The sequence below is a fragment of the Camelus bactrianus genome, chromosome 19 (assembly GCF_048773025.1).
Source record: "Camelus bactrianus isolate YW-2024 breed Bactrian camel chromosome 19, ASM4877302v1, whole genome shotgun sequence".
Lineage (NCBI taxonomy): Eukaryota > Metazoa > Chordata > Mammalia > Artiodactyla > Camelidae > Camelus > Camelus bactrianus.
In genome coordinates this window covers 26,066,485-26,090,903 of record NC_133557.1, presented here as the reverse complement: position 1 = coordinate 26,090,903, position 24,419 = coordinate 26,066,485, and the positions used below count along the sequence as shown (strand labels likewise).

General features: G+C 44.3%; 2 long non-coding RNA genes across 6 annotated transcripts in view; one reads left to right on the top strand and one right to left on the bottom strand.

The window, feature by feature from the left end:
- Positions 1–12,274, top strand: part of LOC123617922 (uncharacterized) — a 16,330-nt gene extending 4,056 nt beyond the window's left edge. The window contains exons 3-9 of one of the 3 annotated variants that reach the window (XR_006726218.2): positions 1,055–2,864; positions 3,432–3,539; positions 3,913–4,239; positions 7,621–7,689; positions 8,404–8,540; positions 9,912–10,049; positions 10,261–12,274. This is a non-coding gene — a long non-coding RNA (uncharacterized LOC123617922). The other 2 variants (XR_006726213.2, XR_006726217.2) reach the window with 2 other exon arrangements.
- LOC123617923 (uncharacterized) lies at positions 5,680–24,419 on the bottom strand. 3 transcript variants are annotated; one of them, XR_012500672.1, is made up of 6 exons: positions 17,338–24,419; positions 12,281–12,342; positions 11,125–11,321; positions 8,594–8,778; positions 7,301–7,424; positions 5,680–6,210 (listed from the first exon to the last, which is right to left on the bottom strand). It is a non-coding gene; the product is annotated as an uncharacterized LOC123617923 (long non-coding RNA). The 3 variants fall into 3 exon arrangements; XR_012500673.1 differs by lacking the exon at positions 12,281–12,342 and having other exon boundaries at positions 11,113–11,321; XR_006726219.2 differs by lacking the exon at positions 12,281–12,342.

The window sequence follows — 24,419 nt, the reverse complement described above, 5'->3', positions numbered from 1 at the left end:
AGAGCATTCTTTCTGTTCTAAGACTTGAAAAAGTCTTCAGAGCCTTGGTTTAATTTAATCAACAATACGTTCATCTGCATATGGCATTCAACAGCAAAGGAAACTTTTTTTTCCCCTGAGTCTTTTGTTTTCAAATCAATGGGGAACAAAGGATATCTCCCGGTCCATTCAAGCAGTTTCAATGATTCTCAAATAAACGTGGGAGTGATAGCTGAGCCATTTAAAATACACCAAGATGAGAAAGCAAGCTTAGTAACCTTGTAAACATTCTATGAAATACAAGGGAACCTTTAAGAAGGATATCCAAGTGTCCTTTTTACATAATAGCCCTTTGTACTCGGAAATGTTCAGATGTCAATAAAACAGACTTGAACAGGACAGCCTAGAAGAATGCAGTTTCCAATTTTCTAGCAATGGTGCTGTTAAAACATTATTTTTCAGTTTCTTAACCCTCAGACAATTAAGTTGCCTCACCCGAAGATCAGCTCCACTTAAGGACAGCACTTTGGACCCAAATTTAACCAACTGTCCAGAGGGATTCAAAAGAAGGCTAATTTGAACGCTGAGGTTTTTGAAGCTCTCAAATGATGCCGCCGGTTTTTTTTTTTGAAAACACCCACAGCAGCAGCTTGGCAGGAAGCAGGAATTAGACGAGAGAACTGATGGAAACCTGTCCTCTGAACTGGGAGAAAAACTTCCAATAAACTGTGGTTTGAAATCACTGCAGGTTACATTATTCATTATTCAAACAGTCTCCAGCCTTATTACATGGCATTTTCTCTGGGCTTCTGAGCTGCCCCAAGAAATGTACTTTGGTAACAAGGACCCACCCTTTCAGAGGAAAGGAAAACCTCTGCGTCGCCCCATCCTGCCTCTGCCTTCCATCTGCGTTCTATCTCCCTCTCCTATCTGCATGTTGCAATCCCCTCCCGTTTCCAAAGGCCAATGAAATCGGTCCCCCATAGGGTACTCAGCCAAGTACATTCACTGCTCAACTGTATTTTTCCTCTTTCTGAGCCCTTTCACCCACTGATTTCAAATTTCTGTTTAATAGGCCAGCCATGGCAGACCTCACCCGAACAGAGCGAGGAAAAGGCAAGCTGGAAAACCCGCACTGGGGCGATTTCGCGAAGAGAAGAGCAGCCTGATGTTTTTCATCTGAATCCTTAGGCCTCGCTCCAGCCCCACAAAGACAAGTGGCAGGAAGCTAACAGCGATAATCGAATGAGCTCAGCCAGCCTCAAATTGGTTCTTTTTAAAAAGTGTGTGTGTGGAGGGGAGGAATTACAGGCGCTCTGCCCAGGAGAAGCGAGAGAGAAAAGAAATGCACTCTCCTAGAAATCCCTGAAGTTTGCTGCCAGTGATTCAGTCCATACCTGCCCCAAAAAAGAAAATTTCCTACCTAACTGGTTTGGCTGTTTCCTGGCTACTAACTGGAGAGGTAAATAGAACCTTATCATGGCAGTTACATCTGACTTGGACATGATTTTCAAGTAAACACGGGTCATTTCAATGCTATTCCATTACCCCCTCTGCTGTCTTTGGCCTGACTGACAACACCGTCTTGGATGAAACCGACTCTATAGGAACAAGCCAGGAAAGACTGCACCTTCCACCCAGCTGGCCTCTGTGTGGCCACTGGGCGGGGCTGGGGGAGTATGTGAGGACGTTTGCTGTGAGTGACTGGGGCTCTGCAGTTATCTCGTCAGATTGTAGCTGAATGGACACATGTCCTTCCTTTGCCCTCTGGGCCCCTCCAGTGGGTTGGTTGGGATTTCTGCTATTCGCTTTGCACTCTTCAACGAATCCAACACTGGGCATTTATTTCTCTCTCTCTCTCTTCATTCAGGAAGTGGCGAGCTGAGCCCTGAGATTCTTTTCTGCTCCGATGATATAAACAAATTGCAGAGGAAGTCAAGTCAAACTTTCCCTTGCTTCTTTTGTTCTCCCAACTAGCAATTCAGAAAACAGAGCCAATTTTTTTTTTTTTGGATGCCTTTTAAAGATTGCTTCTAACTGGAAAGGCAGAAACTCATGGTTCTTTTTTTTTTTTTTTTTGATTGAAGTTCAGTCGGTTACAATGTGTCAATTTCTGGTGTACAGCACAATGTCCCAGTTATGCATATACACGCATATATTTGTTTTCATATTTTTTTAAAAAAACAACTTATTTTATTTGTACTCCTAAACTTTTTCAAAAAAGCAGGAAGTGCCCTAGAAGGTTGTTTTGGACTTTTTCTTAAGGCTCTTTTTGAGATTTTTTTCAAACCAAATTGCTCCCTTAACATTGCAGTTACCTAAGTGTTCTTTCCTACAAATTTCAACCAAAAGAGCAATAAGGAGCTTTGCGTGGACAATGGCTAAACCTGATTTGGAGGTATCTGGTGCCCGAATTCACAGCCAAGGAGACCTAACAGTCATGATTCAATAAGCTTACCAGTCCAAAGTACACACCAGACAGAAAGGAGACATCTTATCTGTGTAATCTACAGATACTGCTTGAAAAATCACACGTAATTAAGCCCTTCTTCCAGTGGGAGCTCCTTGAAGCTTTATCACCAGCTTGTCAGATGTCATCTCTGGGTTTCACTGATGGCTCTGAGAGTGAACATTTCCAAACCAGAGGCACCTGATAATCCAGGTGACATGTTTACCACGCCTAGTCTAGTCAGCTAATAAAAGCAGCTCTGCACTCCACAACTGAAGGAAAACAGAATGGTGGAGAGAAACAGAGAGAGATTTGCAGGGTGGCTTCCCACACCGGCTGTTCTGTTACGTTAATCCTGTTGCAAGATATAAGATGTGACAGTCATCCGGATATCTGTGTGCCTCCTTGGTCCTCGGGTGGCCCTGTCTGTACACAGGTAAGTGGCCAGCTTTCAAAACAGCCCTATTTTCTAGTGAAGTGTGTTAGAGTTCAAATACAGGCTCAGGCTACTTACTGAGTCTCTGTGTTCCCTTCTGTACAATGGGGATGTTTTAATATGGCAGGACTGTAATCTGGTTTAAAAATCATACATACATAGATATTTCTCACCCTGATGCGAGGCATATGCTGTGCTCTCACTTAAAGGCAGTTACGATTACCAAAATTCATAACACTGAGTTCTGGGCCAGGAGAAACTAGCATTGGTAGAATCTGAAGTGGATAGTGTTTGCAAAGTTATTTCTGTGTCAGAACATGTTTGTTCAGTCATGATTGTCTCCACCCTCCTTATCTACAAATACATATATGCTGTAGATATTTATAGACTAATGGGTCTGTAAAATCAGTTATGCACGTTGTAATTGACTGTGCAATTATCAAATAAACAGTGGATGAAAGGAAAACGCGAGGTTCTGAAGGCTGGCTTTAGTTTGCGTTTTATCTTATATTCATCGGACTGTTTATTTGCTTGTCTACCCTCTCCTCCCCGTTGATTATTTTCCAGGCATGCATTTCCCTTGAGCAACATCAGATGAGAAAGTGAGTTCGTTTCCACTGCAGGGGAGTCAAAACAGAAAACCCAGAGGCGGCGACTTGCGTGGAGGCCTCCCAGGTATGCACGGAGTGTTAGAAGCTGTGTGCACCTCCACACCCCAGGACTCCTTTTGAAGCTCTGATGTAGAAACGTGCGGTACCTTCAGTGCCTCTGGATTTCCGTAAAGCAAATAGAGCTAATGTGCCCTGATGCCATCTCCGTACACTTACAGAATTCAACAACTGCCTTCAACAGACTTTATCACTTACTTACTGTGTGCAAGGCACCAGGATACAGACAGTAGTCATCAGTGCTGGCCAACCCCAAATGAAAGCTAGACACACACTTGAAGGACCAGAAAAGCTATTTTAGATTTCAACATGTATATGCTTTTGCCTCTGAAAAACAATTTTATTTTTCATTTTAGTTTTTTATTTTTATTTGCGTACAGGTCCTGGATGGTGTGTGTGATGCAGGAAATACTCCCCTCCCACTCCTGCTTTGGATGGGACATACTTCCCTGCCCCACTGAGTCCGGGCTCGGTCATGTGACTTTGTTGGCTAATAGGCTGTCAGCCTGCAGGGCGCAAGCAAAGCCTTGAAAGGCGTTCGCACCGTGGGTCTCCCCTTTTTGCGGGTCCCACGTTGCCCTGGGAAGCTTATGCCTGTTCATCTGAGGAGGATGAGAGACACCTAGAGCAGACCTGGCTGCAACCCACACCTTGAAGCCCAGCCCAGCCTAGATCATCTGAAAACCAGCCAAGTTGCAGATGCTTTTGTGAGATTAAATAATTACTATTTTAAGCTCCTGAGCTTTGGGTGATTTGTTACGTGACATTATTATGGCAATAGCTGACTGGTGTAGGCCCCAGAACATTTACGGGTCTTAATCTGTCTGTGGGCATACCAAGACAAGATACTAAATTACCAAAACAAAACAATTTTTAAAAGGTGCTTTGAACGCCTGCCTTACTGATTTGACTCTGTTATGTACATCAAGATTAATTATAGCCTTTCATGGACTAAATCAAACTTGAGGCCTATAATATTTTTTAAGTTTTTTTTTATTGAAGTCTAGTTGATTTATATTTTTTTAAAATCAAAGTATAGTTGATTTACAATGTTGTTAGTTTCTGGTGTACAGCATAGTGACTCAGTTATATATATACATTCTTTTTCAGGTTCCTTTTCATTTATAGGTTACTACAAGATACTGAATATAGCTTCCTGTGTTCTACATTAGGGCCTTATTTATTTTATATATAGTAGTTTATATCTGCTAATCTTAAACTTCTAATTTATCCCTCTTCCCTTTTTCCCTTTGGGAACCGTAAGTTTGTTTTCTGTCTGTGAGTCTTTCCGTGTTAAGAAAGTTCATCTGTATCATGTTCTTAGGTTCCACATATAACTGGTATCATATGGTATCTGTCTCTCTCTGTCTGACTGACTTCACTTAGTATGACGACCTCCAGGTCCATCCGCGTTGCTGCACCCGGCACGGCTGCATTCTTCTCTACGGCTGAGTAGTAGTGCGTCGTGTCTGTATGCCACGGCTTCTGTATCCAGTCGTCTGTAGGTGGGCGTGTAGGGCATGTAGGTTGCTTCCATGTCTTGGCTGTTGTAAACAGTGCTGCTAGGGGCTCGTGATTAAACGCAGCAACATACGATTGAAGATTAAGTGGCTTGAGGCACTCATTTATTTACTTAGCACCAGATTAAGCGCTCACTCCACAAACGCTTCATTCCAAAAATGTGTTCAAGGAGATGCTAGTTGTACTCTTGTGCTTGACCTTGAAGACACAGCACTGAATATTAATAGCTAAGCCTTATCAAGCACTTACCAGAGGCCAGGCACTGTTCTTAGTGCTTCATCTACATCAACTATCTGAATCCTCAAAACTTAATGTGGTACTAGGTTCAATATTAGGTACTATGATTATCCCCATTTTGCAGGTGAGAAAATTGAGCCAAGGGGATCAGTGACTCACCCAAGCTTCCACGACTTGTAACTGACAAAGCTAGGACTCAAGCCTAGGCTGTCTGGGTTCAGAGCTCACATGCTTACCCACCCTGGTAAGATACAGACAGGGAGTCCACAGAGTAAAAAGGGGCAGCAACCTTAACTAAGGAGGCAGTCGATCATTGCAAACCATGGGCAAGACCAGGTTTGAAAAGAACAGGGAAACAGTGGTTAAGAATAATGGAAACACTTTCAGACAGGCAGCTAGAGAAGGCTTCTCAATGTAGGTGAAATTGTCTGAAGGATGAATATGATCAGACACAAAATGGCAAGATGGCTGGGAGAGAAGACAGCTCAGCAGAGGGGTGGTCTTGAGGCAGTGCACGGCTTGCTGTGTTTTAGAGACGGGAAAATGGCCATTGCTGAGTTCCAGAGGCCAGCAGGGTGAGTGCGTCTCATTGCCATGGGGGTGGGGGGACATTGGTCAACAGACTTCTTGGTAAAGCACCAAACAGCAAATATTTTAAGCTTCGGGGGCCACGTGGGCTGCCTCACAATGACTCAGCTCTGATACCGTAGCGTGAAAGCAGCCGTACACAAAAAATGGATGACGTGTCTGTGTTCCAAGAAAACTGTATGTACAGACACTGAAGTTTAACTTTCACAGTTCCACAAATGGCACGTATGTCTGTGAAGACACATGGGACAGTCGCACTAGGTACATTTCCAACAGAGCAGGTAACCTCTTATGATATTTGACGCATCGTGACCTTGGAACTCGGGTAGGTTCTGTCAAAATATAAGTCACACCAGTAAAAGCAAGAGGTAATTTTGAATAAAAGTAATGACTAGGCTATTGGGTTATTTAATCATCCTACTAATCAGGATTCTCCAGGAAAACAGAGTCAATAGGATGTACAGGTGTAGGGAGACATTATTAGGGAATGGGCTCATGCAACGAGGGGGCTGAAAAGTTGCAGTTGGCTGTCTGCAGGCTGGTGCCCCAAGAGCCCGTGCTGTTGTTCCAGTCCAAGTCCACAGGCCTGAGAAACAGGAGCACCAAGGGCAGGAAAATCAATGTTCCAGCTCAAACAATGAGTGAGGAAGGGCTGACCCCTTCCCTCCTTGCCCTTTTTGTTCCTTTCAGGCCCTCCTGGGTGGGGTGATGCCACCATACAGGGAAGGGCACACTGTTTGACGGGGTCCACTGATTCCAACGCTAATTTCATCTGGAAACACCTTCACAGACATTCCCAGAGATTACATTTAACCAGTTTACAGGCAACCCATGATCTGGTCAAGTTGACACATAAAACTGACCATTACAATCTGCTAAAGAGGAGCAAATGATATGATCACCCAGGAAAGAGAAATACTGGCAAAGATAAAAGGAATGCTCCGTCTTTACAAAGAGGGTGGCAGCCAGCCAATGGGTGTCATCATTCAAAGAGTATTTGCGATTCATCACTGCCCTAAAGATAGGCTTACCATATGATCCCGCAATCCCACTCCTGGGCATGTATCTGGAGGGAACTCTAATTTGAAAAGACACATGCACCCCAATGTTCATAGCAGCACTATGTACAATAGCCAAGACATTGAAACAACCTAAATGTCTATCAACAGAGGACTGGATAAGGAAGCTGTGGTATATTTATACAATGGAGCACTACTCGGCCATAAAAAGAATGAAATAATGTCATTTGCAGCAACATGGATGGACCTGGAGATTATCATTCTAAGTGAAGTAAGTCAGGCAGAGAAAGAAAAATACCATATGATATCACTCATATGTGCAATCTAAAAAACCAAAACCAAATGAACTTATTTACAAAATAGAAACAGACTCACCAGACATAGTAAACAAACTTACACTTACCCGGGGGGAAAGGGGGTGGGAAGGGATAAACTGGGAGTTCGAGATTTGCAGATTCTACTATACATAAAATAAACAATTTTCTTCTGTATAGCACAGGGAACTATATTCAATATCTTGTAGTAACCTATAATGAAAAAGAATATGAAAACGAATATATGTATGTGTATGTACGACTGAAACATTATGCTGTACACTAGAAACTGACACATTCTAAACTGACTACACTATAATAAAAAAAATTTGTAATCTGTAATGTATTCCTTATTCTAAATAAATGTTAACTTTTACAACTTTTTTCATAACTATATCCTTTTTCTTAGAGAGCCCTCAAATTGTAAAATCTTCAAGGCCTACTGACCTGGAACGAGCTCTGATTAAGCACCTATCAGGTGAGCCAGACGTATCTGGATGCTAGAAATACAGCCCTGAATGGAACAGACACTTGGTGACCTTAACACATGTCCGCATGCTGACACGCCTTTGAAAGGCAGAGTCCTCTCCCTTTGAGTTCAGGCTGGACCTCGGGACTTGTTTCTAAGGAGCAGAAACCCGTGCAGATGACACTGGGCAACATCCAAGACTAGCCCTAAGATACGCTGCAGTTTCTTCCTTGCTCTTTCCCTCTGGAAAGCATCAGCATCATGGAAAAGTCCACATGGGGAGGAACTGAGGCCTCCAGCCGACAGCCATGTGAGCATGCATCTTAGACGCAGGTCCTCCAACGCCAGTCAAGCCTGCAGATGTTGGCAGCCTCGACCAACATCTTAACTGTATCGTGACTGCTTACAAGAGACCTTGAGCCAGAACCATCCATCCAGACTGTTCTCAGTGACTCCTGACCTCAAAGTGTGGGAGATAAGAAGTGTCTGTTCTTTTCAGCTGCTAAGTTTTGGGGTTGTTTGTTACATAGCAAGAGATAAATGCACCAACAAGAGTCCTGGCTTCATGATTCACATTCTGATGTTTGTTTGGTGGGCACTGAATAAACGTTTTTTTGAGAAATTGATGAATGACAGTAAATTAAATAAATGTATCAAATTATCATCATCCATTTGTTTACCAAATATTTATTGAGCTGCACCTTATGTTGATCTGTGTTCTAGGCATCAAGCTAGAACAATAAATGAGAAAGAAAAACCCTCCCCTCATGGGGCTTCCAGTCTGGTAGAAAACCAGGTTTCTGCTCTGTCGCTGATGCTCACTCACTGCAGGACGCTGGAACCACGCCTCCGTTTCCCAGGTATGTGCATTATCTGAGTTAATCCCCACCACAGCCCCTTCTCCCTCACCCACCTCCATGCTGGAGCCCTTCCCAGACTCCCCTGCAACCTGGCCACGTGACACACTTCAGGCCAGCGAGACGTGAGCAGGAGATCTCTGTGAGACTTCTGGGCAGGTCCGTTGTCTCACAAAGGAAAAGATGTCCCTGGTTCGACCTGTCCGTCTTCCTTGCCTTGAGAGGAAAGCGGTGAGTCTTCCTGGAAGCATACAGAAGAAAGAATAGCAAAGCTCTGACATTCTCAAGCCACTGAAACATAACAATAACTTCCTGCTTCTGGACTTCCTTTTAAGTGAGGGGGTAAATAACTTAAGTCTCTCATGGGGTTTTGTGGTGGTGGTTGCCACTTACATCTGAAGGCATTCCCAACTGATCTAATAAAATCGAAGCAGAGAACGATTCGTTAGCCAAGGTCACAAAGCCAATGAATGGAGTGAGCCAAAAGAAAAACCAGATTTAACTGACCTCGAAATCTAGACTGTTCATCATGATGTTACGTTGTCACTGTGGTTTTCCACTAGTAAGCAAAAACACTCGAGCAAATGTATTCGCTCCAGATAGAGTAACTAGACTATCTGATGTTGCCTCAAACTCTAGGACATTCAATCCACATTTCAGTTTTAACAAGTACTTAATTGCAAATTTCTGGGCGGCCATAGAAAGTGCTGAGGAATTCTTTAATATTCATGATGATGTTGAAAATATGCTAACCGTGGATTTATCTTTCAGAGGAAATTAATAAAGATCCCATTCCTTGAGGGTCCCTTCAGGAAAATATGGGGCATCAACAATGTGCCTCCTCATTTACTCCTATCTTCCATTTTAGAGCTAAGGCTGCAGGGTGCAGGGTCAGGGTTAAACTCAGCCCTGCCATCGCCTAGAGCCTGCACCACTGCAGGGGACGGGGAGGGAACAGTAAAATGGGTCCCATATGTGATAATAGACTAAATCGTCCTGGACATGGCAGCAACTCTGACAGTTTATACATGAATGCATAAAGTCTGGGGAAATGCTCTGGTGGTCAGTGTGGACGTGAAATAAACATGGGTCAGTTCCTGCTCCAGCCCCATCTAGCTGTGACGTTAGGGAAATCTCACAATCTCTCTAAGCCTCAGTTTCTTCCTCTATGCAATGGAGAGAATATTAATACAACCTCCTAGAACTGCTCCAGGAACTCCATGGGGCAAAGCTGCTGGGCTCCCGGCAGGCTGCCCAGCCAGCCCTTGACGAGTATGAACGGTTACCATTATTGTAATCATTGCACCATATTTCCTCCCTCTATGCAACGGAGACAGTTTTGTTTTGATCTGGGTATTTCTTCTCGACAATTAGGTGCGCTCTCAGTACTAGAAGGAATATGTCATAACCCGACAGCAAATGATCTCTGCAAAAGCAAAATGTCCTGAATTCTGCTAAAAAACAATCTGTTTTCTGTACCCACGGCAGAGAACAAAATGCAAAGAGAACACGGTGAGGATGCCTGGGGGTGGAGAGCAGAGGGTTTTGCTGGCCTGGCTGGGAGGTTATTTCTGCTACCCCACCCTGTCCCCTGCGACCACTTCCCCTCTTGTCCTCACTGGCCTGGTTCTCCCTTCTCAAGCCTGTTCTGCAGCTACACCAGCACTTTGTTTTAAAATAGATGCCTGATCTCACTCCTCAAAAGTAGTGTCTTGGTTTATAGGAGAAAGACCGAACACAGCCGGCGGTTCCCTAATTTCCAAGGAAGACCTGTGGTCTTCGAACGTGGCCCCCCGGTCTTCATGTCCCCTGGGATGAGGGCTGGCCTGGTGACTTTCTAACAGACAGACATGGTGGAGCATCACTTCGTAATCAGGGGACCGAGGACCGGGACGTCCACCTTGCTCACAGCTTCCATCGCCTGCTCAGCTTGTACGCTTTGATGAAGCAAGTGGCCGTGCTGGGAACCTCCTGTGGCAAAGAGCTGAGGGAGGCCTCTGATCAGCAGCAAGAAAAGACCTGAGGTCCTCAATCCAACAGCCCTCGAGGAAGCCCATGTACCAACAGCCACATGAGCTTGGAGGCAGACTCTTCTCCAGCTGGATGAGACCTCAGACTACACTGACACCTTGAATGCAGACTTGTGGGAGACCCAGTGAAGCAGGGTCCAGATTCCCATCCGCAGAAACCGTGAGAAAATAACTGTGCCTTGTTATAAGCTGCTATGGGCAGGGAGGATATTTTGTTACACAGCAAAAGATAACGAATACAGACCAACCCAGTCAACCCATAATAAAGAGGAAGAAAGGAAAGAGCCGGATCAGGAGCTAGCATCTCTGGGCTCTGGCCACATTTTACCATCCAACTACATCGGTGGTCTTAGAAAAGGCATTTCCCTTTCTTGCCTCAATTTCTTCTTCTATCAAAGACAAGGGTTGAATTGGGGATTGTAATTTTCTGTAGTTTTTCTCCTTAAAAGTCTTGTGATGTTTCACCCTGGGCTCACATTCTACTCAGCAACAATCAGTATTAGACAGACACTGTCCTCATGAACAGGGATGGGGTTTCCGCTCACCCCAGGCCTCACCCGGATCAGGCATGGCAGGTGAGGCCGTGGTCCTGAAACAATGACCCCTTGCAGTAGGCTGGTTCTTCTGAGGAGCAGACCGGCAGATGCCAAGTTGGGGGAAAACACACAAGACATTTCCTGGGGGAAACTCATAGGACAGGAACATGGGGAGGGAGCCAGAGGAGAAGAATGAGACCTCAGCTCTGGTCTGACCCCTGCAGAGGAGAGAAGAGAGAACCGGTGGGTAGGGGGAGTCTGAGACTGTGGCGCAGTTCTAAGAGAGTTCTGGCAAAGCCCATGCCTCCCAGAAGGGAGCCTGCTTTAGTTCCCAGGTCGCAAGCAGCCGCTGGAAAGGAGTAACCTGAAGGAGCCGTGGGCTCAGCACAAATGTGGATTTCAGAGCAGGCATCCGGGCCCCCGGCAATTACAGCCCCTGCCCTGGGAGCCCCGAGAGACACATGTCCATGGCTTCCACGTCCCCTGGGGTTCCTTTTAGTCTAAAAATCCCACCCAAATGTGGGGCCAACAGGATGAACATGGCCTGCAAGTGCATTTTGATTGGCTTGTGGTGTTTAATAAAAGACACAAATGAACTTACAGAACAGAAACAGACTCACAGACATAGAAAGCAAACTCATGGTTAACCAGCGGGAAAAGGGTGTGGGAAGGGATAAAATGGGAGTTCCAGATTTGCAGATACTAACTACTATATATAAAATAGATAAACAACAAGTTTATACTGTATAGCACAGGGAACTATATTCAGTATCTTATAGTAACCTATAATGAAAAAGAATATGAAAAGGAATGTATGTCTGTATATGTATGACTGAAATATTATGCTGTACACCAGAAATTGACACATTGTAAACTGACTGTACTTCAATCTAAAAAAATTAGCTGCAGCACCAAAACCTCTGCTCACAGACAAAAATTTTGATACATTGGACAGCATCAATATTTAAAACATGTGCTCTGTGAAGGACACTGTTGAGACAATAAAAAGATGAACCACAGACTAAAAGAAAATATTTGCAAATCACATATATGACCAAGGATCTGTATCCAGAATGTCTGTTTAGAAACTTTCTAACTAAGATAAGAAGAAAACAAACCACCTAATATTTTTAAGTGGGAAAAAAATTTGACCAGACGTGAATAAAAGAATACTTACCGATGACAAGCAAATGAGAAAATGTTCAACATCTTGAGTCACTATGTAGAGAGACTACAAACCTATGAGAATGGTTAAAATTAAAAAAAAATATATCAAGTGCTAGTTTTAATAGAGCTGATGTCTTATTAAATAAAATAATGTGTTTGATACGGGGCAAATAACACATCCCTAATACACATTATTGAAAATTTCAAAAGAAAATTAAGAACCGGAGCTTTAGAAGAGAAGGCTAGAAAGGAGAGAGAGGGACTAAAATCGGAATCAAATGTCACTGTAGAGGAGTTCACCTCAAAGGAATTAATTTCTCTTCCTAAAAATTTCAACTACTACCAGGTCATCTGCCGTTTTACAGGACCAGTAGGATGGTATGAAAACAACGTCACATTTACCAAACATCTGCTGTTTCTCAGGTACTTCACTCGGACTCTCACATTGCTAGTCCCAGGTTATAGATGTGGCTCAGAGAAGTCAGTAGTTCGCCCAAGGCCACACAGCAAATAAATAGCAGAGCCAGAATTTCCAAGATGCTTGTTGTCTCCTCTTTACACAATACAGCCTTCCAAACCGGGAAGACACAGCAGCAGAGAGAGTGATGTTGCTCCCTCAGGGGAAATTTCTCACTTTATTTAACAAGCTTCCTGCACACATAAAATCCTTCCTCCCATCCCCACCACCACTTTCCGGCCGGCTGAGCTCCTCCATTTTTAGTCTTCTATTAGGCACCTGCCTCTCCCCCACATCTACACCCCCCACCCTGCTATGTTAGCCAGTGTTACTCAACATGTTGTTCATTTGCACCCCCCCCCCACCAAGGAAGAGTTTTAGACATTTTTTCTAATTACCTCCCCCTCGATACATTAATACCACAGATACACTGTGTATCTGTTCATGTACTGTGCATATTTGTGTGATCTGTAAAAAGACTATAATTTTTGAGAAATCAAGAAACAGTGTGGCCCCCTTGAGGGCAGTTGTGTGTCCCCTGGGAACGTGGGTGTCGGGGTGGTGGCAGCAGCAGCAGCAGAGTATGAAACGGGGCTGAGCTGGGGCCAGGCGCTGCTGTAGGAGCTTTGCCGGCAGCACCTCGCCCGGCCCTCTGCTCACACGCTGATTTCCGGGCATACCCAGAACTGGGAAGCTGCATTATTCTACTGGCCCCTTCTTGAAAATGGAAAATTTTACTTTCATTTTGCTCTTCCCCAATCTCTCTCCACTGTTGTCCACTTACAGACTAGAAGCAGAAGTGAGTCTAGGAAAGTAAAACCACAGGACAATGTCCGCTTCTCTTCCAGGTGGCAAGATTCCTTCCTCCTCCTCATCCCTAATTCCGTACTTTTCCCAGCTTTTAAAGTGTGTTCTGAATTGTTCCTTTAATTTCAAAGGTCCTTCTGAGTCACTGTTCCCAGAGAAGGATTCACACTTTGAAAACGTCCTAAACCAGCTAGAAAATCGAGATGGCTAACCTTCACAACCACTGAGCTCGGTTCTTTTCAAGGATTGTCAATATTTCATTTTTTCAACAACTGCCATTTTACAGGTGAGAACTGGAGGCTCGGAGAAGTCGGTTAATTCACCCTCGGTCACATGAGGACATGTGGTGGCCAGCCTGGCTGCAAATCCAGGACAGACTGGCTCCGGGTGTATGCTGCTAACCGCAATGAGAAGCCACCGCTTAATTTTAGTCTATCACTTCCCTCAAAGTGGGAGGAAACAGAAGTTGGAGATTTTTCAAAGGGGGAGGGGGTACCTCTGTGTTTTATCTAAGTTTATTCTCCCAGCCACAAAAGAGTAGCCTGGAGCTTAGTAGCACACAGAATTTTCTTTTAGTGGTGCTTCTGATACCTGATTAAGATTTGCTGCCCGGCCATTTACTTTACTGCTTTAGCAAGAGATTTCTCTCTTCCTAGTCTATTACTATATTATAAAGTGATTCCCTCAAGGGGGAAACTTCCCAGCGAAGACGAGACTCCAAGGGGAAAAGCTCACCCTCTCACACTTTGCCAGAGGTGCCCAGGATCTCCCACCAGATTTAAATCATGAACTGTGTTTTCTACGTTGCTCAGATTTGCTTTTCCACATGCTCTTCTTTAGCGTGGCTTGTATTATGGTAACCTTGAATCGCTTCCTGTGTTCTTGGAGAATTAAGTGAACATTCTTTTAGGGTTTTTTTCCATAGTAAAGGGAAGAAAAAACTTTATGTCTGTAATGATCTATAATATTTCTCTTCTATTATGTATGAAATAACCAGGAATATGCCTTCAGCTATGCACTTGATACAAATTATCTCTAATCCCTTTGACAGCTTCCAGTAAATGTCCTGACACCCAGTTTCAGATAAGAAAAGGAATCTCAGAAAAGGGAAGTGACTGGCCTGGGAACACACAACGGAGTATTGACAGAAGCAGATTTCAAGCTCCCGTTTTACTATTCCCAGGACTCACATGATTTGCAGTAACAGCATTTTCCACATGTGGCCAGAATATTAGTCAAAAAACCTTTTTTTCTGGCATCCTTGAAACTTCCAGCAGAAGTCTAAAGTTTCTATTTCTAACCCAACAAATGCCCCGCCTCCTAAAAAAAATTCTTGACATTTTTTTTTAATTCTTTGGTTCTTGAAACTGGCAGCAGACTTCCAGTTTCTGGTCCAGCATGTAAGACGCTTAGAAGTCACCACTTTTTCATAGCAACAGGTCAAACCTGAACAAACTGAAAAATTAATGCTCTTCTTAGATCAGCAAGACAGTGAGATCACAGGGCAAACCACTGCCCCCAAACTGGAGGGACAGACAGGTGAACACAGAAAATCACAACTTACTAGACCACCGATCTTCTCGGGAGCCAGTGCCAGGGTAGGGAAACCAGAATTGAAATTGACGAACTGTGGGCAGCTTCATGTGGACAAATCTGAGACTCAAAAACTCCAGGGGTACCCAGCCACGGGGTGGGGGGGGGCACATCTTATGAGTCTTATTTGACCAGCTTCTCACAGTGAATATCTGTGAAAAGCTCCCTCGGGCTCCCAGCAGGGGAGGGAAAAGGAGCCATGCTGAACCAGGCCAGGGCAGTCTGTTCTTCTTAACCAGTCCTGCCCTCAGGAGAAACTATTTAAGCAGGACTTAACCTGCTGGGATTTTATCAGAGCCTAAATGACATATGGAAAGGAAAGTACCTAACTTCAGGTCCCTGTAGCTTTCCACGGGGAGAAAGAGAAACAGCCAGCTCGAGCCCACTCTAGCCACCCGCCCCACCTAAGGGTGTGAGGAAGATGAACCGAAAGGCACTTGCAGGAGTCACAGGCTCACAAAAAAGACTGAGGCTTAACCAGAGGACCACACAATACTTCCCCTCCCCTCCCGCCTCACCACATCACTGAACACCTACAGCAGTTCCTTTTACCTGGCACATCAAGTCAGGCTATTAGTTAAAAAAAAAAAAATTACAAGGCATACTAAAAAGCAAAAAATACAGTTTGGAGAGAGAGTATGCATCAGAAGCAGACTCAGATGTGGCCAGGATGGTGGACTTCTCAGACTGGGAATTGAAGGCAACTATGATTAAGAGATGCTAAGGACTTCAGTGGGTAGACAGCGTGTAAGAACAGATGGGTCTTGTACGCAGACAGAAATTCTGAGAAATAATTAAAAAGAAATGCTAGAGATAAAAAAAACCACTAACAGAAATGAAGAATGTCTTTAATTGGTTCACTAGTAGACAGGATATGGCTGACGGAAGATCTCTGAGCTTGAGAATGTATCAATAGGAGCCTCATAGACCAAAAACCATAGAGAATGAAGACCGAAACAAACCAGAATGGAATGTCTGAGGACTGTGGGAGAACTGCAAAAGGGGGAACATGTGTGGGAGGGGAAGGAGAAGAAAGAGAAAAAGCAACAGAAGAAATATCTGAAGCCCTAATGAAGGGAATTTCCCCCAAATTAATGTCAGACACTGAACCACAGATCCAGGAAGCCCAGAGACATCAAACAGGATCAGTGCCTACATCCAGGCTACATCGTATTTCTATGTAGAACCACCTCTAGGCATATCATATGTAAACTTCAGAAAACCAAAACCAAGAAAAAAAAATCCCTGAAGGAAGTCAGAGGGAAAATCACCTGACTAAGGGACAAAGATTAGAAAGATATCTGCATTCTCAGAAACTAAGCAAGCAAAAATAGTAAGAGGGAAATACTGGGTTTGAGAGGGGAGAAAACAAAAACAAAACACCTGAGAATTCTGTCCCGGGCAAAATTATCCTTCAAAAGTGAAGGAGAAATAAAGACTTTCTTAGACAACCTAAGATTGAAAAGACTTGTTGCCAGCAGAGCAGCGTGGTAAGACATGTAAAAAGAAGTTCTTTAGAGAGAAGGAAAATAGGTCAGACACTCCGAGCTACATGAAGAAAGAAGAGCATCAGAAAAGGAGTAAGTGAAGGTAAAATAAGGATGTTTATTTTTCTTATTCTTAATTGCTTTAACAGATAACAGTTTGTTCAAAATAATAACAGCAACAATGTATTCACGTATAGATGTGTCTGTATGTATATACATGCTCATGTATAAGTGAAGTGAATGACCGCAATGACGCAAGGGATGGGGAGCAATCAGGATGACGCATGTTACGAGATGCTTGTACTGCCTGTGAAGTGGTGTAGTGTTATTTGAAAGTTGGACTTGGATCAATTATAAATGTATATATCTGTGTGTGTAAATGTGTATGTGCATAAGTGTATATTGCAAATTCTAGGGCCGCCACTGAAAGAAGCAAGAAACACAGCCACACAGCCTACTGCACGCGCGGCCTGGGAAAGCTACCACCCCTCTCCGGTGGGGAAACTGGGCTCTGGACCCAGACTGACCAAGCAGGCCGCAGGCAGCCGTGCTCGCTTAAGCTTCTCAGCCGGAAAGAGGTGTTATTTTTACTCCCTCGCGTGGCCAGTCCAGACACGCGTGGCCCTACCTTCAGTGCAGGGCAGGGCCCAGCAGTTATAACCCCAGCAGCTCCGTCCCCTCTGGGACCGTCTGCAAAATGATGTCGGCTTGCTGTTTCCTTACCTGTTAGTGTCCGTGCCCTCAGAACCTGAAAGCCAGATTTTAAAAGATGAAAACCGCAGGTGCGTGTCTTGTTCACATCTGTCTCCCAGGCCCAGCACGGTGCCTGGCTCAGGGGGTTTCAAGAAAGAGCGGGAAAGAAGGTGGAGGATGGAAGGAGGGAACGATGGGAGGGAGGAGGGAAGGAAAGAGGGGGGAGGGGCGGGGAGAGGAAAGGAGGAAGGAATGAGTTTCCTAGAAACTGCTTCAGCTGAATCTCTTAGGAAAAGTTTGCCATGAAGTTTTAGACAGAGTAAGGGTCAAAGTTCTGCCTTTTTACTGCTTCATTGCTTGTAAAGTGTGTGTCAGCAGCTCAGCCAGAGAAGGATAATGCCATTGATCAAAGGGATGAGGGAGGAGGCGAGGGTTGAGGGCAGAGGGATGCTAGGATGCTGCTGAGAAATACACTGAAAGCCTTCAGCCTGGAAAGTTGAAACCTGGTCAGGGACGGGATAAAACCTAACTATTCTCACTCAAAAAAGCTGTCTCTCAGCTCGGCACGGGCATTGGGACAGAACCCCTACAGGCCAAAGGAACGAGCCTGAAAGACAAGTCTTAGGACAGTAAAGACGGAGAAGCAAGCCGTGGCCCTTGAGCAACGGGACAGGCAAAATAAATCATCCGTATGTCCATCCGTCCATCCAGTGACTACTCGCTGGCTGCCCAAGTCAGGCACTGCTGTGGACACGGGCATGGCTCTCTCTCTCAGGAAGTTCACATCCTGACATGGGAGACAGTCCACAGGTAAGCCAAGAAATAAATGGGATAACACTGGGTCCTAGCAAGGACCCAGGAGAAAATGAGACAAGATTATACGTGAAGGAGTGACTCAGGACAGTAACTTCAGGTGGCGAGCTTAGAAAAGCCCTCGGAGCAGAAGGGTTCACTTGGCGGGGCGGAGACTGCTGTCCTGACAGAGGCCTGTGTGCACCCTGGCCCTGGGCTGCCTCTGGGACCTTAGTTTCAGGAGAATCCCCCAGTGAGTCCCAGTGAGAATGGCTCGCTGTGCTTAAAGGTGGCTTGTGACACACACTTGTTTTCCTCCTGGGGGTCTGGAACCTGGGTACCTGTTAGGTACAGGGTGCTGCCTTAACCAGCCCCTACTGGAAACCCTGGGCACTGGGTCTCTAATAAGTTTCTGTGGTTGGACAGTGCTCCACACAGGATGTCACTCCTCACTGAGGGTGGAATTAAGCCAGCTCTGCCTGCCACTGCTGGGAGAGGACCCCCGGAAGCTTGCTTCTGGGATCCCCTAGACTTCACCCCACACGGCTTTTCTCTTGGCTGACTTTTCTTTGTATCTTTTCACTGTAGTAAATCATGGCCGTGCTGGGTACTGGGAGTCCTCCTGGTGAGTCCTCAAATCCCAGCATAGCCTCTTTGAGGACATGACATTTGAGCTAACCCCTAAATGAGAAAAGAGCCAACCCTGGGACGATCTAAGACAGAAGTATCTCAAGCAGACAGAACAGCTTGTGCAAAGGCCCTGAGGCCAAAATGAGCTTGGTGGGTTTTAGAAATTAAAAAAAAAAAAATTAAGTGTAGTTGGAGCACTGTGCAGGGGAAGTTGAGAGGTGGCAGGTCAGGTGGAGTCTGATAAACCAGGTGGAAAATCTAAATGTGATTCTAAGTGGGGTGGGAAGCAACTGGAAGGCTTCAGAAGAAAATGACTTTGAATGAGGATAGCAGCAGGCAGGGTAAGGGAAAGTGGGGAAGATGTTCAGTAAGGCCCTCCTAAATGATAATCTTGACTCAGAAGTCCAGCCTCGTTCCTGCCACCTCCCATCTAAACTCAGGCCAAAGATTAGCAGCTAGTAGTTAAGGAGCCACGTTCAGTTGACAAATACTTTGGTTCCTACTATGCCCACCTCCCAAAATTTGAGTTAACCTCTTAAAATCAAAAGACAACCTGTGAAAGTTCACTTTTTGGACTTTTCTTTTAAAATGGGCACCACCCAGCACATGTAATCCCACGGGGCACCTGTAGCCGGCCATGCACCCAGGTCACCTTTGCACACTGTCCTCTTCCCCACAAGCCCTCCCAGGCCAGGGGCAGCAGGTGTCCCAGTGAGACCTGGTGTGTATCCCCATGACATGCTGTGTTATCAAGGAGCTTGCTCTTGTATTGGTTTATGGTTTGGTTTTTTAACGCATAGCTAGCTCTGTTTAGCTGAGCTATTAGTCTAAACCACATACAACTGCCATTTTTATAGTTTGAAAATGGTTGAATGTCAAGTTTCATATGGTTCACCCTAATATGTTTTCTATCTGGCCCTCCGAGGCCTTTGGGCTTGTGTTTTAGGCAGTTTTAACTTATTTCTGTTCCTCAAACTGCCATCAGAGAACTTGCTTCCAGGCCTTTACAAATGTTGTTCCCTCCCCCTTAAACTACTCCCCAGACTTCACTGGTGATGAAGTTTCCTCCAGGAAATGTCACCTGACTTCACTGTCAGGGCTGCTGTGTCCCCTGAATTCTCTCAAAAGGGCCATCTTCCTCCAATATAGATAATGACAGCTAACATTTATTTACTTATTATAGAATTTACTACACACTGATGCCAGACACTCTTCTAGTAAGTCTAATATATTAGCTATGCATGTCTCTTAATCATAGCTGGCAACGATCCCAGGCCACCTCTTTACTAGAGTATAATGGTGCAATGAAGATATCTCCAGGCACCTCGGAAATACTGCCTGTTCCGTTCCAGGTCACCAGAATAAAGCAAATATGGCAATAAAGCAAGTCACATGAATTAGTGTGTTTCCCAGCGCATATAAAAGTTATATTTGCACCACACTGTAGTCCAGTAAGTGTGCAATCACATTCTGTCTAAAAAAGCAATGTAATATACCTTAATTAAAAAACACTTAATTCCTAAAAAATGCTAACCATCATCTGAGCCTTCAGCAAGTCATAGTAGTAACAGCAAAGGTCGCTGGTCACAGATCACCATAATGAATATAAACAGGAAAGAGTCTGAAATATTGCAACAATTACCGAATTACCAAAATTGTGACACAGAGACACGAAGTGAGCAAAAGCTGTTGGAAAAAAGGCACCAGTAGATAGGCTTGATGCAGGGTTGCCTTAAACCTTCCATTTGGGAAAAAACCAAAAACAACAAAAAATGCAATATCTACAAAGAACAAAGTGCAAAATAACAGTAAAACAGTTTAATCCTCACAACAACACTAGGTGGTACATACTTCCATTAGTTCCATTTTACAGATGACAAAGCTAAGGCAAAGAAATGTGTTGTGATCAGCCCAAGCCCACGTGCCTAGTGAGTGGCAGCCCCAAGATTCGAATCCTATATTTTTCCAGAGCCCATGCCTTTCCCACCACACTCTCCTGTGTCCTCATTGTAATGACTGTTGTCTCCCCGCCTCCCCGGGACTGAAAGTTCTTCAAAGGCAGGGCCAGTGTCTACGCTTGCCTGAGGTGTACGTGCGGTGCCTCCTTCAATGGGATCTGGCACAAAGAAGGTGCCAAACGCATTTTTTATTTACCGGACTTGACAGAGGAAGAGGCGGTAAGGAGGTGCCGCCCCAATACCAAGGGGTGTGCGATCTTTTTTAAAATGTCTTGAACCAGTGCTGATTAGGCAGCTCGAGAACTGATTTAAACAGAGGGAGCACAGAACTAAGAGGGGAGAAAGCAAGCAGGAATGGGGCTTTAATGGGCCCATTCTGCGGGGTGTGTGGGCAGAGAGTGTCACCACAGGATATAGCATTTGACTCTCCCCAGCAAAAGTAGGTCACTGGTGGAATAAATGGTCACAGAGACATTTCTTGCATTTTGATACTCTTAGAGTAGTAGGCAGGAGGGAAATGTTAGGAGAAAGAGAAAACCTGAGGCATTGGAACATGCTGGATGACATCTGATCCACAGACGTCTGGCTAAATAATTGTGGTCTGTATAATTTTAATATTCATTTGTTATTTGACTATTTACTATGCACTTAATATGTGCTTAGTATTTACTTTCTAAGCAAATAAATAAAAAAGCGAACAAAGTCACTAACAACCTGGAGAGTATATTCTAGAGCCACACAGCCCAACACAGCAGCCGCACAAGGCCACTGAGCACTGGAGAGGTGGCCAGTTGGGACTGAGATGTGCTGGGAGTGTAAAACAGACAGCAGATTTTGAAGACTTAGTCCAAAAAATGAATCTAAACTATCTCATTAGCAATCGTTTTATATCGATTTGATGTTGAAATGATAATATTATGGATGTATTGCATTTAATAAAACATACTGTTGAGATAGGCTGGGACGCGGGACCCTCTACCACAGTGTTTGCACTTGGACTAACGTCTCCTTGAGCAACAGGACATAAAGAAACTCTAAGGGACTAAAAGTAACTGCATGCAACCTATTATGAACAACAGGATACATATAGGCCACAAACCAACTGCCATCTCTGAGGTGCCAGGAGCTAAAGCAGGGCACTGCGCATGATCCCTGCACACGGCACCACCAAGGGGGTGCGCAGACCACCTAAGCCACCCCTCCTGCCCGATCCAGCACCTGCCCCTGTTGTTACCCCAGTTACGGACCCACGGGGCTCCTCCCAGGGAGTGAGTGAGGGCACCTGTTTGGTCTTGCTCCCTCGTGCTGTAGCACAAGCCCCAGTAAAGTGTTGCAGGAATTCTCATCTGGCCCCTTATCAATTTCTATGGGTTAAAGAGTCCAAGGGCCTGGGTTGGTAACACTATCATAATTAATTTCACCTGTTTCTTTTTACCTTTAGAATGTATTCCCTAGAAAATCTTAAATGTCCTGTGTGGCTCGCATCAGATTTCCCTTGGGTGGCGCTGACCGAGGGGCTTCTAAGCTAGTGGATGCATGCAAGTGGCAATATAATAGCTTGTATTGACGACTGCTTTGGAGAGAAGTGAAGCAGGGCAAGAAAATGCAGAGAGATGGGAGGGGGACTCCGGCAGTACTTCATAAAGGCTGTTCATGGAACGCCCCCTTCTGAGGAAGCAATATTTGATTATCCAAAGTAGTAGTTAAATCTGGATTTTTCTAGGAAAAGACTGCTTAGATAAGCCTGTTCTTTCACTGTATTATTAGCCAAAATATTGAAAGAATACTCATAGGAAAACTGAGGGAATAAAAACAGTTGAAATATTTTGTTCCTCCTGGTATGAATGACTTCTAAACTTAGGAGCCAGGAATAATGATTTTCTCTTATAAACAGTCAGCAAACAATCAGAGAACAATCTTATTTGGGCACAAGTAGTAAAGATCTTACAAATAGATTTTCCCTTCCCTGTCTCTATTTGCAACCACATCATCCATTTTTATTTAATTCTGATAAAACAAAACTCACGTCTGATGATGGGGTGGGGGGGACCACCACCAGAGCTTCACGTCCCTTAAGGGCCTAGTTCAATTCCAAACAAGAACTGTTTCCTGTATCTACAGAGTAAATGCACAGCAGTCTGTTTCAAGTGGGCAGAGGCATGTCTAAAATCTCCTGTGGAAGAGTACTGCTATTACTAGAGTAGGGTAATTTGAGCCCCTCTCAAAAGTACAGTATAAAAAGGTAAGCCCAGATTAGAGAGTTCTGCCCAGGGGAAATGAAAATAAACAAATCGAAGCAGTGCAACTGTGAAGCTATAAAACGTGGTTGAACTTTGATCATCAGGAAGCCCTTAAAATGTCAGGTGTGGTGCGCGATCAGAGAGCTGTTTACTGGTTGACGGATTCCGTCATCTACGGTTGCCACAGGTTCATTGCATTTTAATTAAACTTGACAATGGACACTGTGTTTGATAATGGAACAATGAGACTGTGTACATGACCGACTCAAGTGCTGTGTTCAGTGGATTCAAATCCAGTAAAATAAATTATTTCAAAGTTTTTGGTTTCATATTGAGTGAACCTTAAGTATACATACCCAGATCACACTGTGTTGTTGACAACAAGCCCCACACACTAAAATCCTGCTGTAGACCAGATCCCTAAACGTGGGACTTAGGACTGTGCCTACCACTTAGGAAAGAGTTCTACTGTATTTGTTTTATTCCTAGATCTTGGCCGTACATGAATCAAAGACTCTGTCTCTTTTCATTCCCCACAAGGACAAAAAAGAAAAAAAGAAAACACAGAGAGTATTTCCTTTGTTTTCTCAAACTGTTTCCCTTTCCTAGTGATTCTTAAAAATTGATGTATGGCCAGTGGCTTAATGGTCAGTTCCTGAGACTGACTCATGCATTTGAGACATTATTTAGGGACTCATTAATTTTGTTCTAATCAATAATATATTACACTTTTAAAAATTAGGTTGTGGCCAGAGCTCCCAGTTACCCTTGAATAAGAAGAATGATTTATGTATTTCTGTACGTTGGCCCTTCAAAACTTGAAAGCAGTTGGAATAAGGAAGTCTATGCACCATGAATGGACAGCCACGTGTGTTTGAGGGCTGATTTGGAAACACAGATGTGACTCCTCCTTTTCCCCACACCACACACTGGTATATCTCATTTCTAACTCGCCCACGATTCCTGCGTCTGCAGAACCCACAGGTATATATGATTAGCTCTCCAGTCAAAAAGAACAAGGATAAAAGAAACCCCAAGGTGGGCAAGTGTATAGCTCATTGGTAGAGTGTGTGCTTAGTAAGCACAAGGTCCTGGGTTCAATCCCCAGTACCTCCACTAAAAAATAAAATAAAAAATTAATTTAAAAATACATAAAGAAATCTAATTACCTCCTCCGCTCAAAAAGGAAACCCCAAAGGGCCCAGAAAGATTAACATGCTTAGCTAGAAAGTGATTAATCAGCCTCTTTGCTTCCTTGATTTCCAGTTGTAGAAATATGCCAAGAGGAAAAAAACCACATCTCCCCTAGTCCTATTAAGTAGAGAAAGAGTGCTAGTCTGACTCCAAAGCCAAGGCCGTAGATGAGGGTGTCGGGTGGGAACGTGGGCCCTCCCTAACAACAGAAAGACTTTCGCAGTATCCATTCCCAGACTATAAACATTCAGAGACTCCTAGCCAAGCGCATAATAAAAATTTCTTCCGTGTGTGTGCG